The sequence below is a fragment of the Eulemur rufifrons genome, chromosome 25 (assembly GCF_041146395.1).
Source record: "Eulemur rufifrons isolate Redbay chromosome 25, OSU_ERuf_1, whole genome shotgun sequence".
In the NCBI taxonomy this organism is placed as follows: domain Eukaryota; kingdom Metazoa; phylum Chordata; class Mammalia; order Primates; family Lemuridae; genus Eulemur; species Eulemur rufifrons.
In genome coordinates this window covers 14,638,052-14,664,175 of record NC_091007.1, presented here as the reverse complement: position 1 = coordinate 14,664,175, position 26,124 = coordinate 14,638,052, and the positions used below count along the sequence as shown (strand labels likewise).

Sequence of the window (26,124 nt, the reverse complement as noted above, 5' to 3'; positions counted from 1 at the left end):
TTGGGGGCCTTGCTGACCCTGGAGAGACAGACTGCCCCTCGCATGACTAGCTAATTCGTAGGGACAGCCAACAACTAGCCTGCTGGCTTACCTTTCATGTGCAAACCAAGGAGAATCCTAGAGCCCACACTCCCAAACCATCTCTTTTATCTATCTTACAAGCTGGGCCACTAAATTTCCCTGGCTTAATCACCCCAGGGCCAAGTACCAAACAACTACAGACAGTACCTATGCTCCAGAGGGTGAAATTTCAAGGGTGAAATTATTGAAACTAGACCATCCCAATACGTCTTTACCTTCCTCACCCATTCCTTCTCAGAAATCACAGTAAAAGCTCTTGGCCACAGTTTCCCTTCACTCACTCAGCCTCCTAACTCACCACAGTTCTTCCCCATGTGGTCCCCTGTGGCACAGCATGCCCCCACTCTCTTGGGATCTGTGAATATAACAAACTTTCTTTTCAATAGCAGTTGTGCTCTGACCAGTTGGCCATGCCACACCTAAATAATACTAAAACCTATATGTGAAAACAGCCTAATAAAGATCAATAAAAAGCCTACACTACAACTGACTTATAATTAATGGTAAAATGCTGAATGCTCTCCACAAAGAACAAGAACAAGATTAAGTCCATTCCATAAGAAAAGAAAATGGGCTGGTCCGAAGGTAGTGAGTTATCTCACTTGATTGTTCATGGTCAGTTACTGATTGAACTCCTTGTTCTACTACTTCCCCCCTCCTCACTACCGCATTAGTCTTTAAAAAAAAAGAAAGAAAGAAAGAAAGAAAGAAAGAAAAGAAAAGAAAAGAAAAGAAAAGAAAAGAAAAGAAAAGGAATACACCTGGAAAGGAAGAGGTAAAACTGTTTTATGACTTAATCACTTACTAGAAAAATCTAAGTAACCTACCCAAAAAACTAGCAGAATTAATGTGACTTAAGTAAGGTTGTAACAAACAGGTCAATATGCAAAAATCAATTCTATTTCCATATACTAAGAGCAAATAATTAGAAATTGATTTTTTTCTTTTTTTTTTTTTTTTTAATTTTTGGAGACAGGATCTCATTCTGTTTCCCAGGCTGGAGTGCATTGGCACAATCATAGTTCACAACAAGCCTCAAATTCTTGGACTAAAGAAATCCTCCTGCCTCAGCCACCCCAATCGTGTGTGCCACCATACCTGGCTAATTTTTTTTTTTTTTTTTCCCTGTAGAGTTGGGATCTCTTATGTTGCCCAGTCTGGTCTTGAACTCCTGGCCTCAAGAGATCCTCCCACTTCGGACTCCCAAAGTGTTGAGGTTACAGGTGAGAGCTACCACACAAGACCAGAAATTGAATTTCTATATCAAAGAGCTCAAAACCAAAATATTTCAAAATAAGTAACATCAAAAATGGAATTTTTTTTTAAAACTAATTTTTAAAACAGAAGACATGTAAAAACCAAAGAATGAAAACTACAAAATACTGCTCAGACAAAACAAAAATGACCCAAATAAATGGAGAGATATACTATGCTAATGGTTCAAAAGATTCAACACTGTTAAGATATCAATTCTCCTCAGATTGATCTATAGATTCAAAGAAATTGTGATCATAATCCTACCAGCCTTTTTGGAAAAAATGGAAATGCTAATATTAAAATTTATATGGAAATGAGGAGGACTTAGAATATGCAAAGGAATCTTGAAAAAGAAGGAAAAAGGATATAGGACTTGCAATTCTGATTTCAAGACTTATTACAAAGTTACAAATAATAAAAATAGTGTGACAATGATATAGGACTAGGCAAATATATCATTGGAACTGAATAAAATTTCTGAAAGAGAGCCCACTTATGCAGCCCTATGAAGTTCCACCAAAGCAATCCAGTGTGAGGAAAGGAGAGTCTTTTCAACAAATGATGCAAAAACAATTGGATATCCATATGCAAAAAATAAAACCTACAATAAATAATTTCAGATGCATCACAGACCTAAATTTTAATTAGCAAAACTAAAAACTTTTAGAGGAAATAAAGGAAATTACCTTCATGACTTCAGGGTTAGGCAAAAGTGTCTTAGCTCACAGTAAGCAATAACTATAAAAGAAAACACTGATAAATTAGACTTCATCAGATTTAAATAGTTCAGCTCAACAAAAGCTGCAGTAAAGAAAAACAGGTAAACTGTATAGATTTGGGGGAAGTATTTACAAAACATTTATCTAACAAAGGACCAGTATCTAGGACATATAAAATCTCCTGCAACTCAAAATTATTATAGACAAACAAAAACAAACAAAAAATAGAGAAAGAAGGTAAAGGGCTAAATGTATGAACAAACTCTTCAAAGAAGAGAAAACACATGAATGGTCAACACATAAATTAAAACATGCTCAATATCACCAGTCATCATAAAAATGCAAATTAAAAAGCACAATGACATCACTTCCTTCTTCTTGCATGAAATAATAAAAACCCAACAAAATGAATGAAACAAGGGCACTGAGGATATTGGACAACAATTAACAAAAGACAGTGATCCCTAGGAGACAAGCAACAAATGACATGAGCCATTCATGTGCCCAGCTTACTGCCTTGAGAGAGTTTCCAGGCCGTGGAACAGGAGGAGGAACTCAGGCAGAGCCTGTGGTCTCCCCAAGTTGAGGAAATGGAGCTGGGAGTCCAAGGAAGCCAAGGTGGCTAGAGCTCACAAAGGAGACCAACACTGAGTAGAGAGCTGGAGAGAGAGAGAGAAATGAAGAGATCTACAAAGGCTCACCCTAGAATTTTCAGTTGAATAACAAATCAGCACTTACATGTAAGGGACCTACCCAAGGGCAGGGAGCCTTGGTTACCACCAAAAGAATTAGAGGTAACAGTGTCCAGAACATACACAAAGATGTGAATAGTACCTATTCCCAAAAGCCAGAAAGGAAAATCTAATAATTCATATCACATCAGAGTACTAAGAAAAGAAATGCTTCAGAAGAAAAAAAAAAAAAAATTAACCCCAGACAAAACACAGCTCCGGTCCATCCAAAGAAAACAAACAAACAAACAAAAAAAAAAAAAAGCAAGACTCAAAAAGAACAAACTGTTTCTCAGCAACTTAACCATGTCACAGAACAAAATCCACAAATATTTTTAAGCATACAAAAATAGAGAACAAGGTAAAATTCACATTGACAAAAAGACAATCAAAATTTGCAAGACTTACACAAGAACAGGAAATTATACTCAATAATGAAATAAAAACCAATCAAATCAATCCTAAATGACACACATAATAGAATTAGACAAGTGCCTTAAATGACTACATTTCATTTCGTCAGAAAGCTAGAAGAAACAAATGTGTTAAGTAAAAACATGAAATATATTTTTAAAATTTGAACTGCTAGAGATGACAATTACAAGGTCTATGACAAACAGACCAGCCACAGTGGCTCAAGCCTCTAATCCTTGCACTGTGGGACACTAAGGCAGGAGAATCACTTGAAAACAGGAGTTCTAGACCAGCCTTGGCAACAAAGCTGGTTGGTTTCAGATGCAAACCACTCTCTCTTTTTTTGCAGAGACTCTGTCTCTACAGAAAAACTAAAAAATTAGCCAGGGATGGTGGCATGCACCTCTAAGTCCCAGCTACTCAGGAGACTGAGGCAGGAGGATGACCTGATACCAGGCATTACAGGTTACAGTAAGCTCAGTAAGCTATGATCATGCCATTGCACTCCAACCTGGGCAATAAAGCAAGATCCTGTCTCTTTTTTTTTTTTTTTTTTTTTAAAAAAGGATGAAAAAGGCCGGGCGTGGTGGCTCACGCCTGTAATCCTAGCACTCTGGGAGGCCGAGGCGGGTGGATCGCTGGAGGTCAGGAGTTCGAGACTAGCCTGAGCAAGAGCGAGACCCCGTCTCTACTAAAAATAGAAAGAAATTATATGGACAACTAAAAATATATATAGAAAAAATGAGCCGGGCATGGTGGCGCATGCCTGTAGTTCCAGCTACTCGGGAGGCTGAGGCAGAAGGATTGCTTGAGCCCAGGAGTTTGAGGTTGCTGTGAGCTAGGCTGACGCCATGGCACTCACTCTAGCCCGGGCAACAGAGCAAGACTCTGTCTCAAAAAAAAAAAAAAAAAAAAAAAGGATGAAAAATACACTGCATGAGATTTACAGCACATGACACCGTGTAAAAATCACTAACTTAAATGAAACAGGGGCCAGGCGCGGTGGCTCACGCCTGTAATCCTAGCACTCTGGGAGGCCAAGGTGGGCGGATCGTTTGAGCTCAGGAGTTCGAGACCGGCCTGAGCAAGAGCGAGACCCCATCTCTACTAAAAATAGAAAGAAATTATATGGACAGCTAAAAATATATAGAGAAAAAATTAGCCGGGCATGGTGGCGCATGCCTGTAGTCCCAGCTACTCGGGAGGCTGAGGCAGTAGGATCGCTTAAGCCCAGGAGTTTGAGGTTGCTGTGAGCTAGGCTGACGCCACGGCACTCACTCTAGCCTGGGCAACAGAGTGAGACTCTGTCTCAAAAAAAAAAAAAAAAAAAAGAAACAGGAAAAAAAACTTTAAAAATGTGAACAAAGCATAAGCTTTATGAACAAAGCATTAGCTCTAAGGCAACTTAAAGGAGAAGATAATACATAAGGAAAAATGTGAAGAAATAATGGTCAACAATTTCTTATATTTGATAAAAATTATAAGGATATATAGGGCATCCCTTTAATAAACATCAACCACTAGAAATGTGTGAAGCAAACTAGAAGAAATTAGGATCAAACTAAAACCAGAAATAAAAAAAATCTTTGAAGTAACCAAAGAAATACTACAAAATAAAAAGAAAGTTTAAATAGTTATATTACTCTCATATAAAGGAGACAAAAACTAAAATATTATCAGAAAAAAAGATCACTTTACACAAATAAAGAGTTTAACTCATGAAGATACAAAAATCCTAAACATTTATTTTCCTAATAACGGAGCTTCAAAATAAATAAAGCAAAAATGACAGAATTACAAGAAGAAATGAAAAAATCTACAATTTTATTTCAAAGTTTCAAGCAAATCTCTCTCAATAATGATTGAACCAGTAGACAGAAAATCAGTAAAGATACAGATGCCTTGAACAATGCCATCAACCAAACTGGCCTAAGTGACAGTTATAGAACACTCTACACAAACTAGCAGAACACACATTCTACCTGTTAAAGTGCCCATGCAACATTCACCAAGATAGATCATATTCAGGCCATAAAACAACTCTTGGTAAATTTAAAAGATTTCAAGTCCTACGAAGAATTGTTTCCAACCACAGTGAAATTAATTTAGAAATCAGGCCGGCGCGTTGGCTCACACCTGTAATCCTAGCACTCCGGGAGGCCGAGGCAGGAGGATCACTTGAGCTCATGTGTTCAAGACCAGCCTGAGCAAGAGCAAGACCCCATCTCCACAAAAAAAATAGAAAAATTAGGTGGGCATGGTGGTGCATGCCTGTAGTCCCAGCTACTCAAGAGGCTAAGGCAGGAGGATCACCTGAGCCCAGGAATTTGAGATTGCATGAGCTATGATGATGCCACTGCACTCTAGCCAGGGTGACAGAATGAGATTCTGTCTCAAAATAATAAATAAATAATCATTTAGAAATCAGTGACAGTGGCCGAGTGTGGTGGCTCACACCTGTAATCCTAGCACTCTGGGAGGCCGAGGCAGGTGGATCGCTCAAGGTCAGGAGTTCGAGAACAGCCTGAGCAAGAGCAAGACCCTGTCTCTACTAAAATAGAAAGAAATTATATGGAGAACTAAAAAAAAAAAATATATATATATATATATATATATAAAATTAGCCGGGCATGGTGGCGCATGCCTGTAATCCTAGCACTCTGGGAGGCCGAGGCAGGTGGATCGCTCAAGGTCAGGAGTTCGAGACCAGCCTGAGCAAGAGCAAGACCCTGTCTCTACTAAAATAGAAAGAAATTATATGGAGAACTAAAAAAAAAAAATATATATATATATATATATATATAAAATTAGCCGGGCATGGTGGCGCATGCCTGTAATCCCAGCTACTCGGGAGGCTGAGGCAGTAGGATCGCTTGAGCTCAAGAGTTTGAGGTTGCTGTGAGCTAGGCTGACGCCACGGCACTCTAGCCTGGGCAACAGAGTGAGACTGTGTCTCAAAAAAAAAAAAAAAAGAAATCAGTGACAGAAAAAAAAGAAAACAATGGGAAATCCCAATATTTGGAATCTAAATACACTTTGAAGTAACCAATTGGTCAAAAAAGACAAACAAAAAATGGCAAGTATTTTTAAGATAGTTAAAGCAATAATTGACAGGGAAATTTATAGAGTTAAATGTCTATATTAAAAAAGAAACTCAAATCAGTAACTTAACCTTACACCTTAAGAAACCAGAAGAGGAAAAGAAAACAAATAATAAAGATCATAGCAGAAATCAATGCAATAGAAAACAGAAAAATAGGGCAAACGCAATAAAACCAAAGGCTGGATTTAACACTTCTGGGCCAATCCTCCTACTAAGTGCAAAGAAAAACCATGAACATTATAAATTAAACAGACACTTTGAAAGGTGGAGAGAAGGTAAATATGCTAGGGACCACAGGAAAGAGTAACAATACGGCAGGGAGTTCCCCGAGTATTCTTAATGCGTTAATATATCCTACTCTTAGAATGGAAAAAGTCAGCAACCCAAGAGGTACCGGTGGGCGTAGACCAGAAAAAAAGGCCCTAACAAAAGCCTTCTCTCTCTAGTCAAGGGATTAGTAAAGGGGCATATTAGCTAGAAAGAAAACTTTAAGACAGTAACTGGTCTACTCCAGCATAATACCATAGAAAACCTAGCCCCACGCAACCCCATTCCTCCAACAACCAAGTGGGGAACTTAGACATCCACCTTCATGAGACTGTAATGAGACATCACAAGACTCTCACCAGGGCAGTGTCAGAGGAGGTTAATTAGGGAACCAGAACTTTCATCCCCACTGGCTGGTAATAAGGACCCATCCCATGGTGTCTGGAGAAAGCAGGGGATGCCAAGACCTCTACCACCATCTTGCTGTCCCCACCAGAATGATGGCAGAGAAGACCTAGGAAAGAGTCACAATTTTCACCTACGTACAAAATGAGGCCACATCCACCATGGAAATCAGGTGGGGAGCCATAACTCCCAATTCTGCTCAGAAGTAACAGGGAGCCACTCAAATGTCAACAGAGGCAGAGTAGGGAATCTGAATTTCATCTCCTACCTGGCTTGACGAGGTACCACCCTCACCCTCCCCGTGTCAGACAAGTGTGACGGCACACTGGCTAAAACAGGTTTAAATGAAGATCCAGAGTCCCAGAACAATACAAAAAATGTCCCGGTTTCAATCAAAAATCAATTTTGTCTGGGCATGCTGATTCAATCCTATAATCCCAGCACTTTGGGAGGCCAAGGCAGGAGGAGTGCTTGAGCCCAGGAGTTCAAGACTAGCCTCGGCAACATAACAAGACTGTCTCTACAAAAAATTTTTTTAAAAATCAGCTGGGTGTGGTGGTGAGTGCCTGTAGTCCCAGCTACTCGGGAGGCTGAGATGGGAAGATTGCTTTAGCTCAGGAGTTCAAGGTTACAGTGAGCTATGATCACACCATAGCACTCTAACCTGGGCAACAGAGCAAGACCCTGTGTCTCTTAAAAAAAAAAAAAAAAAAAATTGTGATATCAAGAATTGGGATGATCTTAATCCAAATGAAAAAAAAGACAAACAGGCAGGTGACTGTGGCTCATACCCGTAATCCCAGCACTTTGGCAAATCAAGGAAGAAGGATCACTTGAGGCCAGTAGTTTAAGACTAGCCTCGGCAACATAGCAACACCCTGTGGAGACCAGCCCAGGCAATGTAACGAGACCCTGTCTCTACACAAAGAAAAAAAAAAAAAAACAAGACTTTTTTTTTTTTAAATAGCCAGGCATGGTGGTGTACACCCGTAATCCCAGCTACTCAGGAGGAGTACTCAAGGGAAGATTGCTTGAGCCCAGGAAATTCATGGGTGTAGTAGACTGAGAAGGGTATTATTTAACAACAAAAGGTCAATCTTTCAAGAAGACATAATAATTCTAAACGTATTCATCAAAAAACAAAGCTACAAAATATGTAGAATAAAAACTGGTACAACTGAATGGAGAAATGCATAAATCCACTGTTACACGCAGAGACATCAACATTCCTCTCTCAATAATTACAAAAACTACAAAAATAATCAGCAAGAATATAGAATTCAACATCATGAACCACCTGAATCTATGGACACTCCATTCACCAAAAGCAGAACACATATTCTTTTCAAAAGCCCACAAAACACATACAAAGCCAGACCACATGTGGGGCCACAAAACAAACCTCAACAAATTTAAGAGTTGATACCATACATAACGGGTTTTTCTCATGAAAATGGAATCAAACTAGAAAACAGCAGCAGAAAGTTAAAAGAAAAATCCCTGAATATATGGCTACTAAACAACATCCATATATATGATCCATGAATCAAAGAAGTCTCATATTAAGCTGAATGAAAATAAAAATACAGCCCACCAGAATTCGTGGAACACAGCTAACGCAATACTCAGAGGGAATTAATAATAGTAAATGCACAGAAAAGTGGAAATGCCTCAAATCAGTGTAACCAGAAAACTATATAAAGAGCAAAACAAACCCAAAGCAAGCACAAAGAAGAAAAAAAAATAAGAACAGAAATGAATGAAACTAAAATAATAAAAAGTAGAGAAAAATAAACAAATAGCTGGTTCTTTTAAAGGATCGATAAAAATCGATAAACCTCTAGTAACACTGACAAAGAAAAAAGGTGGAAGACATATTGTCAGTAATCAGAAATGAAGTAGGAGGTATCAGTACAGACACTGCAGATATTAAAAGGATCGTAAGATAACAGTACAAGCAACTCTCCACACATAAATTTCAGTTTAGACAAAAAGAATCCCCCTCCTCAAATACAAACTATTCCAATTCACCGATTATGAAAATGATCATTTGAATAGGTCTATAACTATTTAAAGTTTAAATATGTAATTTTAAACCCAAAAAAAAAAAAAAAAAAAACCACCAAAGGCCCAGATGGTTTCACTGAAAAAGTGTACCAAATGTTTAAAGAATTAACACCAATTCTAGGTAATCTCTTCTGGAAAATAGAAAAGAAAGGAGCATTTTTTTTTTTTTTTTTTGAGACAGAGTCTCACTCTGTTGCCCTGGCTAGAGTGAGTGCCGTGGCATCAGCCTAGCTCACAGCAACCTCAAACTCCTGGGCTTAAGCGATCCTACTGCCTCAGCCTCCCAAGTAGCTGGGACTACAGGCATGTGCCACCATGCCCGGCTAATTTTTTCTATATATATATTTTAGTTGTCCATATAATTTCTTTCTATTTTTAGTAGAGACGGGGTCTCGCTCTTGCTCAGGCTGGTCTCGAACTCCTGACCTCCAGCGATCCACCCGTCTCGGCCTCCCAGAGTGCTAGGATTACAGGCGTGAGCCACCGCGCCCGGCCGAAAGGAGCATTTTTTAACTCATTTTAAGAAGCCAGTATTACCCTAATACTATCACCAGAGTATGAAAAAAGAAAAGTAGACACTAATATCCCTCATGAATAGAGACATGAAAAGATCCTTAACAAAATATAAATAAACAGAATCCCATAACATATAAAAAGAATTATATGCCATGATCACATGAAGATTACTCCAAGGCTGGTTAAATATTCAAAATTCAATGAACATAATCTATCATATTCAGCGGGTAAAGAAAAAATCACGTATCATTGGTGCAGAAAAAAACACTTAAAATTCAACAACCATTCATGATTAAAAGGCTAAGAAATTAGGAATAGAAGTAAAACCTGCTCAACTTAATACAGAACATCTATCTATAGAGCATCTATCAAAAAACTACAACTAACAACACACTTAGTAGTTAACATTACTGAATGAATGCTCTCCCCCCACTAAGGCCAGAAACAAGATAAGTATGTCTTCTCTCACCACTTTTCATCAACACAGCGCTGGAATTTCTCACCAGAACAATTAGACAAGAATAAAAGGCAAACAACTTGGGAAGGAAGAAATAAAAATAACCCTATTTATAGATGGACACTTATCCACATAGAAAATTCCAACAAATCTACAACAAAACTGTTGAGACTAGTAAGTAAATTCAGCAAGATTACAGATGCAAGACAAATATAAAAATCAACTGTATTTCCATATACTCCCAATGAACACGTGAACACCAAAATTAAACATATAATATTATTTACAACTGTGCCCCAGAAATTAAATACTCTATATCTTAAAAACTAAATACTACAGATATAAATCTAAAAGAAACATGTATAGGACTTACATGCTGAAAACTACAAAACAATGACAAAAAAAATTCAAAGAATATCTATACTAATGGGAAAGCATAGCATATCCATAAGATTAGTAGACTCAACATGCAAAAGATGTCAATTCTCCCCAAACTGATATTCAGGTTTAATGGTGCTCCTATCGACATCCCCGCAAGATTTCTGGATATATACATGAGGTTATTCTAACACATGTGTATGTATTTTCTTTTTTAAAAAAATCAAAGGGACTCAATAGCTAAAACAATTTTGAAAAAGAATAAAGTGGGATGAAATCAGTCTACTCGATAACAACAGTTATTACATAAGCTACAATAATCAGAACAGTGTGGTACTGCCAGAGGAACAGACATACATATCAATGGAACAGAACAGAAAACCCAAAAATAAATCGCAAAAAATATACCTTGCTGATTTTGGACAAAGGTACAAGAGAAAGGTGGGCACAGTGGCTCATGCGTGTAATTCCAGCACTTTAGAAGGCCAAGGCAGGAGGATCGCTTGAAGATAAGAGTTTGAGACCAGCCTGAGCAACATAGGGAGACCCCCATCTCCTCAATAAAATAAACGAATACATAAATAATTTTTTGTAAGGTTCAACAGTAATTCAATGGAGGAAAGATAAGACATCAAATAATGGTACAGCAGCATGTGGACATCCACAGGCAAAAAAACAAAAACAAAAATAAAAAACCAAAAAATGAACCCTGACCTCAACCTTATACAAAAACTAACTCAAAATGTATTGCAGATTTATATATACAGCAGAAAACTATAAGAACTCTAAAAGACTGCTCTGTATAATCAGTGCTTCAACAATTTTTTTTATTTTAAAAATTAAAAAAACAAAAACTCTAAAAGAAGAGAAAAATCTTTAGGATCTAGGGCTGGGTTTGAAAAGCTATTAGACTTCACACCAGAAGGATGATCCATAAAAGGAAACATTTATAAACTTCACTTCCTCAAAATTAATAAATTTTGTCTTGCAAAACAAGCCCATGATAAAAAAACGGGCCAGGCACAGTGGGTCTCCCTGTAATCTTAGCACTTTAGGAGGCCAAAGTGGGAGGATCACTTGAGGCCTAGAATTCAAGACTAGCCTGAGCAACATAGCGAGACCGAGTCTCTACAAAAAATAGAAAAATTAGCTGGGCATGGTGGTGCCTGCCTATGGTCCCAGGTACTCAAGAAGCTGAGGCAGCAGGGTCACTTGAGCCCAGGAGTTTGAGGTTGCAGTGAGCTGTGATGACACCACTGCACTCTAGCCTGGGTGACAGAGCAATACCCTGTCTCAAAAATAAGGAGATAAAAGCACAAGCTTTGGCCTGGAAGAAAAGAAGAACAAATCACATATCTGAAAAAATACTCACAATACATAAAGAATTGTCAAACTCTACAAGAGGGTATAAAGATACAAAATAAGCACCTGAAAAAGTGGTCAACATCATTAGCTATTAAGTCAATACAAAAATTTAAAAAAAGACAATGAGATATCACTACACACCTATCAAAATTACTACATGAAAAAAATACTGACAACACATGCTGGCAAGGATGTAGAAAAACTGGATTACTCACAGATTACTGGTAGAAATGTAAACAGTACAATCACTCTGGGAATTTCTTAAACTAAATATAAAGCCACCATACAATTCAGGAATTAAACAAATAGACATTTATTTCAGAAAAATGTAGACTTATATTCACACAAAAACCTATATAAATTAATGTTTCTAACAGCTTTATTCGTAATATACTACAATTGGAAATAACTGAGACAACTTTCAGCAGATAAATGATTAAACAAACTGCAGTATAACCACACCAAAGAGTATCAATCAACAACCTGGATGAATATCCAGAGAATTACGGTGAGTATAAAAAGCTCAATCCCAGAAAGTTACACGATCTATGACCCATCTATATAATATCTTTGAAAGAACAAAATTATCCAAATGAAGAATACATTAGCAGTTATGACTATGCCTGGGGGCAGGAGGGAAGTAGGTATGGCTACAAAAGCCCTCTCCACCTGAGGGGAGGATTCTGGGAAGATGTCAGAGTAACAAGCACCAGGAATCAGTCTCCCCACCTAGACAATAATTGCACTGGCAGAATCGGATTGTAACTCTTGGAACTCCAAAGTCTACCGAATGTTTGCAATTTCCAGAGGAGTACCTGGACAGTAACTTTCCATCCATTTCAGCTCCTTAGGCCAGCAGCAGATACCCATACCCTACCACCAGGCCCCCATGGCAGGTCGCTATGCACATGCTCCTTTAGCAACCTGCACACAGCTTGCCAGAGCCAGGGGTGGTCAAAAAGAACTCTGTCCTCCAAATATCAATGATCTATGCTCTGACTGCTACTTCTGATCACAGAGGTGCAAACAATGACACAGGCAGCCACTGATGTTATACCTCCTACCACTGCTGCAAGCCCCGCTCCCTCCTGCAGAAGGGACTTTCAAATGATTTAAAGAACTTGCACCCCCTTTTTCAAGGGGAAAAAGAGAAAAATAAAGGGAGCCCTTTATTTTTTCCACTTTTGGGAGCCTGATATTAAATACTAGGACATTCAAACACAACTGCACATACAGGTAAAATTAGAAAGTGACTGCACGTGCCCAGGGAAAGGCACAGGCTCAGAAAAGACCTCAGAAGACCTTAACGTTATATTTTAGACTGAGCCTTGCCACAGAGACAACCTAAAACAATCAATAACGAAAGAACAGCAAATCCTAGAGAAGGGGAAGAATCTGATTTCCAAAGATATACCTCGTTAGATTCAAATGTCCAGTTTTCATCAAAAAATCACAAAGCAAACCACAACATATCAATAAAAAACATAAATTTTTTTAAATCTTAAACAAAACACCAGGAAAGGATGGTCTTTTAAAAGAAAAAAAAAAATCAGCAGAAACTGTCCCTGAAAAAGACCTGACAGCAGATGTACTAACCAAAATTTTCAAACAACTGTCTTAAAGGTGTTCAAAGAACTTAAGGAAGATGTAGGGAAAGTCAACAAAACGATGTATGAACAATATGGAAACATCAGTAAGAGACAGAAAACCAAAACACAAAACAAAAAAATCTTAAAGCTGGTAAGTACAAGAACTGAAATGGAAAATTCACTGAAGGGATCAGAAGGCAGACTCGAGCAAGCAGAAGAATCAGCAAATCTGGAGATAAGACAATGGAAATTATCAGAAATCGTTGAGTCTAAGGAAAAGAAAAAAGACTGAAGAAAAGTGAACAATGCCTAAAGGACCTGTGGAACACAATCAAATGGACCAACATGTGCATGGTGGGAGTCCTTTAAGGAGAAGAGATAAAGGGACAGAGAGGATACTTGAAGATATAATCGCTGAAAACTTCCCTAATGTGATGAAAGACATTAATATAAACATCCAAGAAGCCAAACAAACTCCAAGTAGAATGAACTCAAGGCACACGCACACCAACAGACTTCAAACTTTTACACATCAAACTTTCAAACAACAAAGAGAGAATGAATATCAGAAAGCAGCAAGAGAGAAGCAACTCGCCACATACAAGAGACCCTCAGTAAGATTTCTATCAAACTTCTCATCAGAAACTTTGAAGGCCACAAGGCAATGGACCAATATATTCAAAATGCAAAAGGAAAAAACTGCAAACAAGAATTCAGCACACTATAATTCAATAGTGAGAGAGAAATTAAGACATTCCCAGATAAAAGCTGAGGTAGTTTGTTACGACTAGACCTGCCCTACAAGAAATGCTCAAGGGAGTATTACAGAATGAAATAAAAAGATTCTAGACAAGTAACTGGGACCTGTATGAACAAATAAGATCTCAATAAAAAGGCAGTGAATTTGGGGGAGAGAATTCTCTGGCCCAGAGAAGGATAAATGTGTTCTGCATGTAAAGGAGGCAGCATATGAGACTACCATACTCATGATATACCACATAATATGAGAATTTCCCCCTAAGAATTTTCTTTCTAACAGAAATCACATACATGCATGTGGATGTTCGGAGAGTGAAGGAACCATCTAGTTTAATCCCCTTGTTTTACTGACACAGAAAATGACACCCAAATGAGGATTTATTCAAGGTCAGAAAGCTAAGTGACAAAGCATGGGCTACAACCTGTAGGTCTTCTCTTTCCTAGGTCAATTTTTTCATTAAAACACTATTTTTTTTTTTTCGCTATTTTCTTTTCTCACATTTAAATAGGTACACTTGTTTGGACTACACAGAAAAAAATAAAAGAAACAAACCAGTATTATGTAAAGCCAAAAAAGAAAAAACGACAACATAATCACCATGGTGATGAAATTATTCTGTATGTTAACTGCATCAATATCAATATCCTGGTTGTGATACTGTCCTATAATTCTTTAAGACATTAGTATTAGGGAAAACTGGGTAGAGGGTACGCAAGATCACTCTATATTATTTCTTTTTTTTTTTTTTTTTTTAAAGAGACAAGTGCTTGCTCTGCTGCCCAGGCTGGACTGCAGTGGCAAATCATAGCTCACTACAGCCTCAAATTCCCGGTCTCAAGTGATCCTTCCACCTTGGCCTCACTGGTAGCTGCTGCCTAAATTTTTTTTTTTTTTTAAAGACAAGTTTTCCTCTGGAACTCCTGGCCCCAAGAGATCCTCCAGCCTCAGCCTCCCAAAGTGTATAATATTTCTTAAATGTGCATGTGACTCTATAGTTGATTCAAAATAAAAGGATTAATTATAAATGGTAAATGAACCCAGAAAGGAAATTAAGAAAACAATTCCATTTACAATAGCACAAAAAAATACTTAGCAATAAACTATTCCAAAGAGGCAAAAGATTAGATTAAAAACTATAAAGCCCTGCTTAACGAAATTAAAGAGGGAATTAATAAATGTAAAGACATCCTGTGCTCATGAATTGGAAGACAATGTTGTTAAGACGTCAATACTTCCCCAAAGCAATCTACAGAATCAATGCAATCTCTATCAAAATCACAACAAAATTTATGGAGAAACAGAGAAATCCATTCTAAAATTCATTTGGAATCTCAAGGGACCCCAAATAGACAAATAAATTTGGAGAACTCACACTTCCTGATTTTAAAACATACAAAGTTACAGTAAGCCGGACACAACGGCATGCATCTGTAATCCCAGCTACTAGGGAGGTTGAGGTGGGAGGATCCCATGAGGCCAGGAGTTCAAGGCCAGACTGAGCAACATAGCAAGACCCTGTCCGCCAAAAACAAAACAAAAAGCCCCACAAAAAACAGTATGGTACTGGCATAATGACAGACATAGAGCAATGGAGAGAACAGAAAGCCCAGAAATAAACAATTTGCTTATACGGTCAAATGATCTGACAAAGATACCAAGACCATTCAACAAATGATGCTGGGAAACTGGATACTGAACGTGCAAAAAATTGAACTGCTAGAGGCTAAATGTGGATTAATTTAAGAATTAAACACTCCTGGGAACCCAATCTTAGAGATTCTCCAAATTTTCATTGGTTTTAACTTCCAGGAGCACCCCATCAGATTATCAAATATCCCCTTCACTTGGGGGATGAGGGGGACATTTTTAAATAAGTGCAGGGGTAAAAGTAACATTCTGAAATAAGTCCAGAATGTTCTCCATAACAAAGTCCTGCCCTCAAGGGAAATAAAAGGAAGAAGGGGAAGCTAAGAAATACTTCTGAAGGTCATAGCCAAGGAATTTACATCCACTAAAAGAACTGAGACTTAATCATAAGATTGAAAACACTTCCCCTTCCCAACACCTTACCATCACATCAACGGTACTTCAGTATGGATTACAATTTAGAGAACTAATAAGACACAGACTCTAAAGAGTTCCTACGGAAACCCAAAGACAACAGAAAGAAAAGTAAGGAAACTAGAGAAAACGGAAGCTTCTTATACAGCTACAGCAAATAGTATAAGCAGTTGCTAGGCAAATTAACATAAAACCCCACATTAAAAGCCTGATCACCTTTGGCCCTATTACCACATACATCACGTCCAACTTTCAACAAAAAATTACAAAGTATGCTCTAAGGCAAAAAATAATAAAATAAAACCAGCACAGTCTGAAAAGACATAGCAAGGATCAGCACCAAAGTCAGATATGATACAGATCTGGATTCATTAGGAAATTAAAATAACTATGGTTAACATTTAAGGACTCTAATGGAAAGATTAGACATCATGCAAGAACATAGGTAATATAAATACAGAGATGGAAACTTTAAGAAAGAATCAAAAGGAGATGCTAGAAATCAAAAACTATAACAGAAATGAAGAATGTCTTTGATGCACAGAAGACTGGACACAGCAGAGCAAGAATCAGTGCCTCTGAAAATATGTCAAAACTTCTAAAACTGAAATGCAAAGAGGGAAAATAAATGAAAAAAAGAGGAACAGAATATCTAAGAACTGTGGAATATCCAAGAACTAAAGGAGAATAAAGAAAGAAATCTTGGCCGGGCGCGGTGGCTCACGCCTGTAATCCTAGCACTCTGGGAGGCCGAGGTGGGCGGATCGTTTGAGCTCAGGAGTTCGAGACCAGCCTGAGCAAGAGCGAGACCCCATCTCTACTAAAAATAGAAAGAAATTATATGGACAGCTAAAAATATATATAGAAAAAATTAGCCGGGCATGGTGGTGCATGCCTGTAGTCCCAGCTACTTGGGAGCTGAGACAGGAGGATCGCTTGAGCTCAGGAGTTTGAGGTTGCTGTGAGCTAGGCTGATGCCACGGCACTCACTCTAGCCTGGGCAACAGAGTGAGACTCTGTCTCAAAAAAAAAAAAAAAAGAAAGAAATCTTTGAAGTAATAATGGCTGAAAATTTACCAAAATTCATAACAAACAGCAAACCACAGATCCAGGAAGCTCAAAGAACACCAACGATAAAAATCAAAAAAATCTACACATAGGCATGTCATATTTAAACTGCAAGAAATGAAAGACAGACAAAATTTTGAAAGAAGTCAGAGAAAAACACCTAACCTATAGAGAAGAACAAGAATTAAGAATTACACTGGTGCTCGCTTCGGCAGCACATATACTAAAATTGGAACAATACAGAGAAGATTAGCATGGCCCCTGCGCAAGGATGACACGCAAATTCGTGAAGCGTTCCATAAAAAAAAAAAAGAATTACACTGGATTTCTCATCAAAAACAATGCAAACAGGAACCAGAGTGAGCATGTATAAAATGCTGAAAGAAAAAAGCCACCAACCTAGAATCATGTATCCAGTGAAATTACTCCTCAAAAGTCACGGAGAAACAAAGACCTTCTCAAACAACATCATAAAGACTGTATGTGGAAAAACCTGCTGCAAACATACTTCATAGTGACAGACTAAAATCTTTTCCACTAAGATTAGGAACAAGACAAGAAGTTCTAGCCAGACCAATTAGGCAAGCAAAAGAAAAATAAGGCATCCAAATTGGCAAGAAAGAAGTAAAATTATTTCTGCTCTCAGGTGACCAGGGATATATTATACCTAGAAAACTCTAAAAGAATCCACAAAAAAAATTCTTAGAGCTAATAATAATTCAGCAAAGCTGCAGGATATAAAAGCAACATGAAAAAATCAGTTGTATTTCTCTACACCTATAATGAACACCCCAAAAGGAAAATGGAAAACAATTCCATTTACAATACCATAAAGAATGAAGTACTAAGCAATAAACTTAACCAAAGAAGTGAAAACTACAAAACATGGTGAAAGATATTAAAGAAGACATCAAAAAAAAAAATGGAAAGAGAGTTCATGTTCTTGGATTGTTTTTAACAACTTAATGTTGTTAGACATTCAATGAAATCCCTTTCAAACTCCCAGGAATGATTTCTGCAGAAATATAAAAAATACAATCTAAAATTCATTTGGAATCTCAAGGGACTACAAATATCTTGAAAAAGAATAAATCTGGAGAACTCAACACTTCCTGATTTCTAAATTTAATATACCACAAAGCTACAGTAGTCAAAATAGTGTGGTACTGGCATAAAGACAGCAATGGAAGAGAATAAAGCACCCAGAAATAAACCCTTGCTTATATGATGAAATGATTTTTCGACAAAGTTGCCAAGACCGTTTGATGGGAAAGGACCGTCTTTTTCAACAAATGATACTGAAAAACTGGATATCCACATGCAAAAGAACGAAGTTGGACACTCAACTTTATACCATACACAAAAAGTAACTCAAAATGGATCAAAGGCCTAAACACAAGAGCTAAAACTTTAAAACACTTAGAAGAGAACATAGGGGAGGCTGGGTGTGGTGGCTCAGGCCTGTACTCCCAGCACTTTGGGAGGCTGAGATGGCAGGATCACTTGAGGCCAGGAGTTCCAGACCAGCCTGAGCAACAAAGTAAGACCCCCCTGTCTCTACAAAAAATAGAAAAATCAGCTGGGCATGGTAGCTCCCACCTGTAGTCCCAGCTACTTGGGAGGCTAAAGCAGGAGATCACTTGAGCCCAACCCAGGAGTATGAGGCTGCAGCGTGCTCTGATGACACCACTGTTCAGGCCACAGAGTGAGACCCTGTCTCAAAAAAACAAAACAAACAAACAAAAAAACCCAAAGGAGAAAATCTTCACTGCACTGAATTTGGCAATGATTTCTTTGATATGACACCAAAAGCACAGGCAATAAAAAACAAAAATAAATTGGACTTCATGAGAATTAAAAACTTTTGTGTACCAACAGAGTGCAAAGACAACCCACAGAATGGGAGAAAATATTTACAAATCATATATCTTAAAAGGGTCTAGTATCCAGAACAGTATCAGGTCTAGTATCCAGAACCAAATAAAGAACTCTCTTAGTTCACGAACAAAAAAACCAATTACAAAACGGGCAAAGGTCTTGAATACGCATTCTCCAAAGAAAACACACAAATGGCCAACAAGTAAACAAAAAGATGCTCAGTTATCACTAATCATTAAGGAAATGCAATCAAAACCATGAAATACCACTTTATACCATTACCACGGCTATAATTTTTAAAATGAAAAAAAATGAGAGTTGGTGAAGATGTGGGGGATAAAAGTAAAATGGTAGTCTCTGTGGAAAACATTTTGGCATTTCCTCAAAAATGTGAACACAGAACTACCATACGATCCAGGAATTTCACTCCTTGTCTGTATCCAAAGAAAAACTGAAAACAGAGACTCAAACAGATGCTAGTATACCAATTTTCATAGCAGTATTATTCACAACAGCCAAAAGATGGAAGCAACTCAAATTTCCATCAATAGATGAATGGATAAACAAAATGTGGTATATATGTACAATGGACTATCATTCATCTATAAAGAAGAAATTCTGATACATGCTACAACATGGACGAACCTTGAAAACACTACGCAAATGAAATAAGCTAGATACAAAAGGATCTATAATACTGTAAGATTCCACTTATATGAGGTATCTAAAATAGGCAACTTCAAAGAAAATAGAAGTTACCAGGGGCTAGGGAGAGGCTGGAATGGGGAGTGGTGCTTAATGAGTATAGAGTTTCTGTTTGGGATGAAAAAAGTTCTGGAAATAGATACTGGTGATAGTTATAAAACACTGTGGAATGTACTTAATGCCACTGAATTGTATACCTAAAAATGGATAAAATGGTAACTCATATATTATGTATATTTTATCACAATGAATAAAGACAACTTAAATAGAGAGATTACCATGTTCATGGATTGGAATATGCAAAACTATAAAGATGTCCATTCTTCCCAAATTGATTTACAGAATCAATACAAAGCCAAACAAAACACTAACAAGATTTTTTTGTGGAATGGTATGATTCTAAATATTTATGAAGTGCAAAGAGCTAATAGAAAAGATACTTAAAGAACAAACACAAGATGGAAGGACCAATTCTATCTGATATGTGATATCCAGAGTTGTTATAAAGCTAGAGTAATTTTATAACTGTGGTTCTCACACAATAATACAAATAAACCAAAAGAACACAAAGTTTAGAAACAAATCCACACATATATAAATAGCTAAATTAACACACAGCACAGGCCGGGCGCAGTGGCTCACGCCAGTAATCCTAGCACTCTGGGAGGCCGAGGCGGGCAGATTGTTTGAGCTAAGGAGTTCGAGACCAGCCTGAGCAAGAGTGAGACCCTGTCTCTACTAAAAATAGAAATTATATGGACAGCTAAAAATATATATATAGAAAAAATTAGCCGGGCATGGTGGCACATCCCGAGTAGTCCCAGCTACTCGGGAGGCTGAAGCAGAAGGATTGCTCGAGCCCAGGAGTTTGAGGTTGCTGTGAGCTAGGCTGCCGTCACGGCACTCTAGCCCGGGCAACAGAGTGAGACTCTGTCTCAAAAAAAAAAAGAAACAACCAAAAAAAAAGACACAGCACCAACAGTAGAACTGAGTAGGAAAGAATAAAACAAGCAGATGTCTCTATTAAAAAAAAAAAAAAGTTACACACACTTTCCCCTATTTTACTCAGTAGACAAAATCAAATTCAGGTGAGTTATATATACCTACATGTAAAAAGTAAAAAAAAAATTTAAATTAAATTAAAAATCTTTTAGAAAATTATATAAGGACAATTTCATGACCTCAAGTTGGGAAAATATTTAACAACTCACAGAAAGCACTCGCCAAAAGAAAAACACTGAAAAATCTGACTAAATTTACATTAACTTTTCATCAAAAGAAAGCAATAAAATAATGACAAAACAAACCACTAACAGGCACAAGCCATCTGCAAATCACAAGCGAGAAAATCCAAATGGTCTATGAATATATGAAAATGGGCTCAGGAGCATTACTAATTAGGGAACTGCAAAGTAAAACCACAATGAGATAGCACTACACATTTACCAGAATGACTAAAGGCTATTCATACACTACTGGTGAGAGAATAAAGTAAAATAACTTTTAAAAACTGATTGTCATTCCCAACCACCTAGAAACTCCACTTCTACGTATATGCTCTAGGATCATTGTTTCAAATATTTTTAACCACGAACCACAATAAGAAATATGTCTGGGCCTGACGCAGTGGCTCACACCTGTATCCCAGCGCTCCAGAAGGATAACTTGAGCCCAAAGTTCAAGACCAGCCTGAGCAACATAGTGACACCCAGTCTCTACAAAAAATATTTTTTGACAATTATTTGGGTGTGATGGCATGAACCTGTAGTCCTAACTATTTATTAATACTTGAGGAAGGAGGTTCACTTAAGCCCAGGAGTTTGAGGCTGCAGTGAGCTATGATCATGCCACTGCACTCCAGCCTGGGTAATAGAGCAAGACCCTCTCTCTTTTAAATAAATAAATAAAAGAAATATGCTTTATATTACAACCCTGTACACATATACAGGATACTATTATAAAAATGAACCCTAAATTTTTATGTTCTCTTAATGCTGGTTGCTCCCCACTAAGTTGATTATATGACCCTTTTTGGAGCATGTCCAAAAAGTTTAAAGAATCTTTGATCTAGGAAAATTCTCGCACATATACAAGAATATTCACAATGGTAACGATTCATGATTGCAAAACACTAACAAAAATCTAAATGTCCATCAACAGCAGTATGAACACTGGTATAATTCATACACACAGTGAAATATACAATAAAAATGAATCAACTATATGCATCAAATAGATGAATCTCAAAAACACACTGTTAATCAAAAAAGTCAACAGAGCATTATTCCATTTACACAAAGTTCAAAACAGCCACAACTAAATAATATACTGTTTAGAAATAAAACTGACAACTGAAGACAAAAAGAATAATTAATACAAATTCAGGATAGTGTTCACTTCAGGGGGCAAGAGGGACATAATTAAGAAGAGGTACACAAGGGGTAAGAGGTACAGGCAGTGCTCTCCTTATTAAGCTTGGTTGGTAGATACGTGGATATTCACTTTATTATTCTGTTTTAATTGTCTATATGATGTGTATACCCACTTTTCTTTGAATGATCTTATAACTAAAAATGTTAAGAAAATTCTCCATACACACGGTAATATGAGTAAAGTACATTAAAATGCAAAGGATTGGGCCAAAGAAATTATGAATCTTTGGATAACAGTAAAATATTAATCCCTTTATAGCTTATAACATATGACTATTTGTACAAATGACAAAAGAAACATACTTTGACACACATTATCCATAGATTAAAGAAGACCAAGGATGGAATGTGGGAGAGAAAACTCAGCAATTCCCAAAAAAATCAGTTACAAAAAAGCGTCAAGGCTGGGCACAGTGGCTCACGCCTGTAATCCTAGCACTCTGGGAGGCCGAGGCGGGCAGATTGTTTGAGCTCAGGAGTTCGAGACCAGCCTGAGCAAGAGTGAGACCCCGTCTCTACTAAAAATAGAAAGAAATTATATGGACAGCTAAAAATATAGAGAGAAAAATTAGCCGGGCATGGTGGCACATGCCTGTAGTCCCAGCTACTTGGGAGGCTGAGGCAGTAGCATTGCTTGAGCCCAGGAGTTTGAGGTTGCTATGAGCTAGGCTGACACTACGGCACTCTAGCGCAGGCAACAGAGTGAGACTCTGTCTGAAAAAAAAAAAAAAAGGCAGTCAAACATCCATAAATATTAACCAGGAGTTACCAAAGACATGAAGATTGACAAAAACTTCTGGGCCAGGTGCAGTGGCTCACGCCTGTAATCCTAGTACTCTGGGAGGCTGAGGCAGGAGGATCGCTCGAGACCAGAAGTTCGAGACCAGCCTGAGCAAGAGCGAGAACCCATCTCTACTAAAAATAGAAAGAAATTAGCTGGACAACTAAAAATATATACAAAAAATTAGCCGGGCATGGTGGCACATGCCTGTAGTCCCAGCTACTCGGGAGGCTGAGGCAGGAGGATTGCTTGAGCCCAGGAGTTTGAGGTTGCTATGAGCTAGGCTGAAACCACAGCACTCTAGCCTGGGCAACAGAGCCAGACTGTGTTTCAAAAAAAAAAAAAAAAAAGGCCGGGCACGGTGGTTCACGCCTGTAATCCTAGCACTCCGGGAGGCCGAAGTGGGCGGATCGTTTGAGCTCAGGAGTTCGAGACCAGCCTGAGCAAGAGCGAGACCCCATCTCTACTAAAAATAGAAAGAAATTATATGGACAGCTAAAAATATATAGAGAAAAAATTAGCCGGGCATGGTGGTGCATGCCTGTAGTCCCAGCTACTCGGGAGGCTGAGACAGGAGGATCCCTTGAGCTCAGGAGTTTGAGGTTGCTGTGAGCTAGGCTGACGCCACGGCACTCACTCTAGCCTGGGCAACAGAGTGAGACTCTGTCTCAAAAAAAAAAAAAAAACAACTTCTGGGAAGCCTAAAGTAAAGAAAACTTTCAAGAACAAAGACATGGCTCATCTAAATTTCTTCAATCTAACTTCAAAAGTAACGAGAATAAAGCAGGAACTAGGGAGTTTAAATATATATACATACAATGGCAAACACTAATAAACTAACCCTCTGAGAAGATCCAACCATGAAGGAATAGTGCCCTTATAACTGATGATGTAACTTCCTAATCTCATCACACTGATATTATTTTTCTCCTATTCTAAAATAACAAGATAAAGATATTCACACATACATATTATTCGTACTTCTGGTTATTTGCTTAAACTATAATCTAAACTACAGCATAGTACATAACACCACCAACTCTGGAGTGTCCATGGTTCAAAATCTGGCTCATCCACTTTTTTCATGACCCTAGGCAAACTACTAGCTCTCTCTATGCCTCACATTTCCTCATCATTAAAAAAAAAAATTAGATAAGAATAGTCTATATCTCATTGTCCTGTGGAGAGGGAGAAATAATATATTCCTCTACGTAAGCACCTAACAGTACCTGGGCACACAATAAGAGCTCCATGCTATTTCGCAGATGAAAAAACTGAGGCTTAGATAAGAAATCTGCCCAGTCATATGTCTAGTTCATCTGACTCCAAAGCCCACGATCTTAACATTACTGCTGTAGTACCTGGATGTCTCTGGGTAAGATCACAGATTATGGATTTATTTTTTCTTTCTATTTATCTTCCTTTCCCCAATTATCCAAAAAATGAATATGCTTGCACTACTGAAATCAAAGCAAAAAAAAATTTTTTTTAAACAAAGGACAACAAATACTAACCTGAGGCTTTGGGACTGAATTTAGAGAACAGAAAACCACTGAAAGTTTTGAGAACAGCATTAACAAAGTAATCTTCCCTCATCCCCATCCCCCGCCCCAAGAAAGTAATCTTATGGGGTTATCTGTCAGGTGGTAGCTAATAGAAAGGATGAAATAGGGAAAGAGAGCATAGGAGGGGTAAGGACAAGACAGAAAAAGAACATTTTACATCAGGATAGGGCAGTTGTAACTTCTACTTGGTTCTAGAGTGATAAATTGTTGACCCAACTGTAAAACTATAGAACTAGGTTTGTTGTTGTTATTGTTGTGTTTTTTTACCCAGCCATACTCTGTACAGAAATTAAATATGTAAGTCTGAAAAACAAAATACTCTGAGTGAACATAACATGGAGCAGAAAAAAACTTTCCCGGTACCGTCAGTCATACACACTCTATGAAACAATTGCTATTTTAAGGACAGAAATGGCAATCATATTTGCTTTGCAGGAGACTTGAAGAAGAGGGAGGCTATATTGAAAAGGACAGCAGTAAAAAGAACAGGGGGTATGTGTAATATGCTACTTTTTTGTAGAAAAGAAAAACAAGACTCTGTATATGCTTGTACATACATAAAGAAACTAGAGAAATAAATTAATTAATAACAACAGGGAGTTGGAAAGCAAAACTGGGCAAATAAGAGGCATGTCTAGGGAGAATTTTCACTGTATATCTTTTTATATTTTTTGAACCACGCCAATACATCACATTATAAACATTTAAATATATAACTGAAGCTATTGCTATAATCTAGACAAAAAATGAGGGCTTAGATTATGACAGTGACTACAGAGGTAAAGAAATTAAATCTAAGACGTCTAGGATACCTAAGTAGAGATATCCAGAAGGCAACTGGAAATATGGATCTGAAGGCTGGAAAAAGTTGTTCAGGTGATATTGATGCCCAGAGGCATCATAAGCATGCATAATTTCCCCCAGGGCGAGGTAACCAGATAAACACAGGCAAGAAAAGCAATCATGTAACTTAAATTTTAAAGAATTAAGAAAGTAATACAAAAATGGAATCCAAAAGGCAGTACTGAAAGACATGAAAGAAAGCACATTGCCAGAAGCCATGAGAAGAGAGTTGCAAAAGAGATGGCATGATCAGTTATAAACACTGATCTAGTAGGATCAAAACGTTAACAACAACAACAAAAAAAATTTTATATATATATAAAAAAATAAATAAATTTGGGCCTTTGACATTAACAGCAAAATTAACAGAATAGTAGACTTAAGAGCCAAATGTAGGCTGGGTGCTGTGGCTCACGCCTGTAAAGAGCCAAATGTATTAGTTTGAAGGGTGAATGAATAGCAGTTTATATTTTATGTTCTTATACCTGAAATGTTCAGAAAAGGATTTGAGGCAGCCTACAATGAAGAACTTGTATGAAACAGGAAAAAACAGAAAAATGAACATTAAAAGCCAGTATGACAGGTATCTCTTATTTGTGTTTCACAAGCATCCCCACTTCTTTTGCAAACAGCACCCACCCCCCCACATTAGGGAAACTGCTCTTACCCCTGACTCCAACTA

General features: G+C 37.6%; 1 protein-coding gene and 1 non-coding gene across 5 annotated transcripts in view; one reads left to right on the top strand and one right to left on the bottom strand.

The window, feature by feature from the left end:
- MLLT10 (MLLT10 histone lysine methyltransferase DOT1L cofactor) overlaps positions 1-26,124 on the bottom strand; it is a 187,714-nt gene that overhangs the window by 146,082 nt on the left and 15,508 nt on the right. The gene's annotated exons all lie outside the window — the stretch shown is intronic.
- On the top strand, positions 17,438-17,544 carry LOC138375427 (U6 spliceosomal RNA). Its single transcript, XR_011231501.1, has one exon. It is a non-coding gene; the product is annotated as a U6 spliceosomal RNA (small nuclear RNA).